This window comes from Myotis davidii, unplaced genomic scaffold (genome assembly GCF_000327345.1).
Source record: "Myotis davidii unplaced genomic scaffold, ASM32734v1 scaffold206, whole genome shotgun sequence".
NCBI classification, from domain to species: Eukaryota; Metazoa; Chordata; class Mammalia; order Chiroptera; family Vespertilionidae; genus Myotis; species Myotis davidii.
The window spans coordinates 2,486,313-2,493,357 of NW_006297754.1; positions in this window are offsets into that span (position 1 = coordinate 2,486,313).

Genomic DNA, 7,045 nt, shown 5'->3' on the forward strand with positions numbered 1-7,045 from the left:
AAGACCTTTCTCTCACTTGGTAAAGACTCATCCAAAAGCAGTGTGATCCCTGCGCATGAAAAGACTACAAGCCTGGAGATCTGGAGAAACCCGAAGAAGGAAGAGTCCTTCAAGATGCGGTACATACCCAGGACCTAAAGAATTCAACGTGATGCCTCCTGCATTATTGCTGCTAAAATCGTTAAATCACTGCGATATTTTCTTCGTTGATGAAGTCATGATTATACCCTTCTCAGATTTGAACCGCATTTCCACATCCTTCCAGATAAAACGAAACAAACAAAAAAGCCCTAAACTCTATTTAAACTCGAGAAAACAAAGATGAGACCGCCTAACAAATGCATGTTTTAAACATCGCCGCTGTGTTCTTCGGTGTCAGCAGAGGTAACAATTTGGGTGCTGTGTCTTCGAACAGCAGCGTAGGCATTCTCTGGCATTGCAAATCTCAGGCCCGACATTTCTGTGTTTGGCCCGGCGTTAATGATGTTCCATGCTGACCCTCTTGTGCGGAGGCAGAGCTGGAGAGCGCAACTTTGATAGCAGTGTTTACATGAATGTTTGATAAGCATCTGTCAGCTCCTAGCACTCTACAAGCCTAGGAACACAAAAGAAGCCAGGGAACCCTGGAGTTTCTGCCACCTGAAAGCATAATCTGGCGTGTTTGCTGAATTTCAAATCAGCCCGGAGATTGCTCTCTCTGCAGCTTGGATTGTAATTTATGTATGATTTACTCAAAAATAAATAAATAAAAGAAAGGATAACAGACAATTACTTCTTCTAAAGAAGGGTTTGGGCTGTTGGGCAGAATGACTCTAATGTGTTCTTATCTTGATACATTTTGTTTGGTCCCACTGGACACAAAATATCATGCAGATGGAAGTGCATTTGACAGCTTAAAGGGAGTTTTAAGAATATTAACGTGTTTCTTTTCCCCTTCTCAAATCATAATGTCGAAAGAAAAGCGACTGCTTAGAGAAGACTTTGTATGTTTACAGAGCAACCTATTTTTTTGTGTTTCTTAATGTGGGCAACAGAGAAAAAAATGCACATAATAATTGATGGCTTTGGTTGTTTTTTGAGACCCCACACCTTGATTTCAGCTATGGTTTTTGAGCTCTTTGTTCACTCATTCATGGCTCCTGCTACAGGACTGTAGACAACTTTTTGTTTTTTATTGTTCAGAGGTATAAAAACTTAAAAATTTTGTGGTACCAGAAACATCAATATCATCTCTTAAAATTATGTCTCTGCAAATTTAGTGGTATTTCCACCACAGAGGCATAGATAAAATAGCTTACTGGTGTCTAGTATTCTATAAAGAACAAATGAGATTAGAATTTATTATTGCAGTGGGCTGAGTATTGTGTTGCCCACATAAAGTCATGTACATAAATATGCTCTCATTGATGTGAACTCCCTCAAAAATAAGACACAGGGAAATACTGAAAAGAGAGGATAATAAATCTTACTACTTTCAGGTGCCTCTCCTTTCTTTCCTGCTGCTGAGTTGTGCTAAATTGACTGAGTTGTGTGGTATCTTTCAGCTTATTACATTTTTAAAAAATTTCTGTATCAAGTTATTCTTGAAGCTAGTGCTATCCCCTAGATTTCTAACTTACATGAGCCAATACATTCTTTAAAATACAGCTACAAAAACATTTAAGCTAGATTGAGACTATTAATTTTCAACAAAAAGACGTGAATAATATATCATTTTCTATTAAGGGTGAATTCAGCAACAAAATATTAGATATTCAATTTATCTTTTTTTTTCCTAATAGGAAGAGGGAACAAACATCCTTTCCCTCTCTCTATTATGGTTTAGATTTAGTTATAGATATGTGTTAAAGCTGGTCATTTATATTTTTAAATATTTTTAATATTGTATATTTCTTTGTAAATTATTAAACTAGCATTTTCCTTCTGTATTGATTTTTCTGAGTGGGTCTCTTAAGGCAGGGGATATGCTTACTATGATATCACACGCATACATATATTCTGGTACGCAGGAGAGCTAACATAGAAAATTCATTCCAAATAACAAATTGGAATTCTGTTCCCACAAATTACTCCTTTGAGCAAGATTTATGGCTATTTCCCATTGGCTGTTACCTTCATATTAGATCAATAGGACAACATTAGAATAGTGTGTTAAATATTGTGGAAAACTGATGATGATGCAAATAACAGGAGGAATTATAACAATTTATGATTGATGTTATTAATTAGAGAAACAAAGCAGAGGAAATAGTTGTAAAGCATCTGAATTTATAGGAATAATACATAGAATAGGCTAAAAAATAAATAGAAGGCAAACAGGTTTAAAATGAAATTTAGATAAGCGAAGGTGAGATACAGGGGTGACTGAATACAACAGCTGAGGACAGAGCATGGGGTCAGAAGGAATATGGCCCATAGAGATTGAGAAGTCAGGTCTCACTGAATTTGCTGCTGTGTGATCTAATGCATGTCACCAGGGAATAAACAAACAAAAAATAAAAAAACAAAAAAAACCCACAAGTAAATTTTTCTTTACTTGATAATTTGACTAAATTAATGTCGTATCATATATTACTTTCTTAACTGTTAAAAAGTTCTAAAGGGGTTGCTTTAAAGAATGCAGTAGCCAATGCGCAAATATCCTGTGAAAGCAAAGAGTTTGGAAGTCTGTAGTGGCATGGCATAGTAACATAACCAGAGAATGAATAGGAGGAGTAGGAAGCATAAGAAAGGTTTGATAGAAAATCAAGGGTAACTTCAAAGCAGGGTAATAGGCATGAAAAAATTTTAGGTCATACTTTTTAAGTACACTAGAAAGGCATTGGAGAGTATGAAGGAAGACACTACCATCTTATTTACATTCTAAGAAACTCTATATATTAAATAAAGCATTGATCAAAGAGTGAAAGTGTGGAAATGGGGTCAGACTGAAGGCCAGTGCTATCGTCCTGGAAAAAGAGCCCTGACAGCATGTAAAAAAAATAGCAGATAAATTGGTGGTGGATGTTTATAGGCAAATCAACAGAGTTCAATGATTGGAAGGAGAATAAGCCATTGAGAACAACCTACAGGTTTTTATTTTTATTTTTTAAATATATTTTTCGATCAGCTGCCTCCTGCACACCCCCCACTGGTGATGTGCTGCAACCAAGGTACATGCCTTTGACCGGAATCAAACCTGGGACCCTTTAGTCCGTAGGCTGACGCTCTATCCACTGAGCCAAACCGGCTAGGGCAACCTACAGGTTTTTAGTTTAGTAACTGGGTGGCTGTTGGGTGTTAATATTTACTGAAAAGCAAGAGATACAATATGGTGAATAATTTGGAGCAATTCTACACCTTTTAAGAGATTTTAAAACATACACATGCACATACAAATGTTACTGGAAGTAATGTACACACTATTAAAAGAAGAGAATACAGATTCAGAAAAACTTTGAAGGGGGTTTTTACAGCAAAAGCATCGGGGAATATGGATGGGGATCAATATGTGGGTAGAAGTGGCTCTCAGAAAAATATCTTAATAAGAAGTTCCAGAAAGTTAACAATAATTTCTTCCCTTTCATTTACTCAGACGATTAATGATTTATCTGAAGTCATTCAGCAAATTTAACCTTTGGAAAGTCATTCTGCTTCAGCTAACTCTTTCCTTAATCTTATGAGAGAGTAAAGAGGGGATAGACTTCATCAAGTAGTAGACAGGTACAGTTTCTGATCTAAATGATAAAGTTCAATCTTTTCTTGTGTTAGTGGAAAGAAATCACATACCTTGAACAAGATTGTGAAAAATTTAGGATTAATAGCTGAAATTTACTCTCTCATATTAAATTGGGTATTTTTAGAGATGATTTCTGAAGGCAGATAATACGATGTATATGACAACACTGCAGTGGATTTTAAGAGAAAAAGTTATTCTAAAATACTGAAATTGTTGCTAGAAAGCAAAGTGTACACTTTTGTAACATGGTTGTATATATGATTAAAATTTTTTTATATTACAATTTATCTTTTATGTAACTTAACTGAGAGAAGATTGATTTGAATTATAAAAGCCTACAAAAATACTTTTTAAGGTGAAGTTATAGTATGCACAGAATTGTGATGTTACTTTATTTTTCATATAATTATTCAATGAAATTTTTTTTTGTTTTTTAAAAATATATTTTATTGATTTTCTACAGAGAAGAAGGGAGAGGGATAGAAAGTCAGAAACATCGATGAGAGAGATCAATCAGCTGTCTCCTGCATGTCCCCCAGTGGGGACATGCCCGCAACCAAGGTACATGCCCCCGACCAGAATCGAACCCGGGACCCTTGAGTCCACAGGCTGACGCTCTATCCACTGAGCCAAACCAGTTCGGCAATGAAATTTTTTTATATACTATACCCCAGACTACATTTAATAAGTTGAAAATGATAATTTTAAGTTACTACATAGCACCACTGGCCTTTTAGAATGCATTTAAATTATTTTCAAGTGCATGAGAAAAAGTTTTCATATAAAAGATGAATATTTACTCCCAAATAAATACACAGATCAAGAATAGCTTGTTTATTATAAAAATAGGTAAATGTCATTTCCCCAGTGTTGTTTGAATTAAACCCAATTTCAAGTCACTATAATTTGTATTCACCAACTATTATGCATAATTTAAAAAGCTCATAAAGATATAGAGTTTTTCTTATTAAACCTTTTCTATTCAAATATAGTAGAGCTTAAATGTAAATCAATTTTTAAATTGGCATTAAAATAAAATGTTAACTTAAAATTAGAAACAATGTAGACCTTTTATTTGACATATTTCTTTAATACTTTTTAATTAGCTAAAAATATCTTTATTTTCACACCCAAGGGTAATAATTTATGTGTATGGTAGGTATATATATTTCTAATATCAGTTCCACATTTTTTGTGCTAGCTCATTAGAATGCATACAGGAAAACCCAAGAGGAAATTTTAAATAGTCTATATTACTTTTCCTGGAAGAATAAAGAGTAAAATCCTAATTGATATTTGTTAACTCTATTACCTATAGGTAGATTTAATTTTTTAATATAGACAGATACAGGGTGGGGCAAAAGTAGATTTACAGTTGTTCATATGGAAAATAATACAATAATCTTACCTAATAATAGACAAACATATAAATTAACCATCCGTCCGCTACGTTAACCAGCCAATCAGAAGAGTATGCAAATTAACCCTACAAAGATAGCGGTTAATTTGCATACACAGGAGCGAAGCAGCAGAGTGAAGACTGAAGGCTCTGTCTGGAGCCACAAAGATGGAAGGCTCCATCCCAAGTGAAGGCCTGGGTCCCGGGTGCCGAAGGAAAACCGGTGCCAGCGGACAGGGGAAGGGAAGGCCTATTGCACGAATCTCTTGGTGCAATGGGCCTCTAGTTAATAAATAATAGTACAAGAATAAACTGTGTTTTGTGTACTCATAACTGTAAACCTACTTTTGCCCAACTCTGCGTATATAATATGTGGAGGCATTGTTTCCAGACCCTACTTGTTGTAAATAACAATATGTACATAGGGGTGCATATATTCTTTCTGGTTGGTATTTCGGTGTTCTTATGATATACTAGAGGCCCAGTGCATGAATTTGTGCATAGGTGGGGCTTCTGTGGGTGGCCTGCAGGGATCAGGTCGAAACCCGCAGTCCAACACCGCCTGAAGCTTCTATCTGCCGCTCCCCCTTAACCTGGTCCCACTGCGCCTGCCTTGGGCTCGTGCCCAATCAGTCCTGATCAGGAGAGGCTCGCACTGCCCCAGCAGTGCTCACCAGCCATGATACCTGCATCTGGAGCCCTCCCAAGGAGAGTGGCCTGTGGGATCAGCCTGAAACCAGCTTTCCGACATCCCCGAGGGGTCCCAGATTGTGAGAGGGTGCAGGCCAGGCTGAGGGACCCCACAGTACATGATTGGGCCAGGGAGGGTGTGAGGGAGGGCTCCAGGGCATGTCTGGCCCATTTAGCTCAGTCCTGATCGGCTGCACCCCAGCAGCAAGCTAACCTACCAGTTGGAGCATCTGCCCCTGGTGATCAGTGCATGTCATAGCAACTGGTCAACCAGTTGACTGTCTTCCCCCTGGTGGTCAGTGCACGTCATAGCAAGGGTTGAGCATCCTTAGCATATCATTAGCATATTACACTTTGATTGGTTGTTCGATTGTTCTGCTGTTCAGTCTATTTAATTATATAGGATTCCCAGAAGTGGGATCACTGGGTCAAAAGGTAGTTCCATCTTTAATTTTTTGAGGAAACTCCATACTGTTTTACACAGTGGCTACACATTCCCACCAGCAATATAGTAGGGTGCCCTTTTGTCCACATCCTTGCCAGCATTTGGTTGTTGATTTATTGATGATAGCCATTCTGACAGATGTGAGGTGATATCTCATTGTGGTTTTAATTTGCATTTCTTCAATGATTAATGAGTGACCTTGAGTGTCTTTTTATATGTCTACCGGTCATCTGTATATTCACTTTGGAGAAGGGTCTATTCAGGTCCTTTGAACATTTTAAATTGAATTGTCTTCCTTTTGTTGAGCTTTTTGAGTTATTTGTATATTTTGGAAATTAACCCCTTATCAGACATATCATTGGCAAATATGATATGTACATATGTCCCATACAGTGGGCTCACTTTTCATTTTGTTGATGGTTTCTTTTGTTGTGCAGAAGCTTTTAATTTTGATGTAGTTCATTTGTTTATTTTCTCCTCTGTTTCTTGCCCTAGTAAATGTATCAGTGAAAATACTGCTATGTGAGATATCTGAGATATTACTGCCTATGTTTTCTTCTAGAATTTTTATGGTTTTGTGACTTTTCTACATTTTGAGTTTATTCTTTTGTGTGGTATAAGTTGGTGGTGTAGTTTCATTTTTTTTAAATGAACTTGTTCAATTTTCCCAACATCATTTATTAAAGAGACTATCTTTAATGCATTGTATTCTCTTTCCTCTTTTGTCAAATATTAATTGGGTTGGCATGGATTGATTTCTGGAGGGGGGTCTCTGTTCTGTTACATTTGTCTA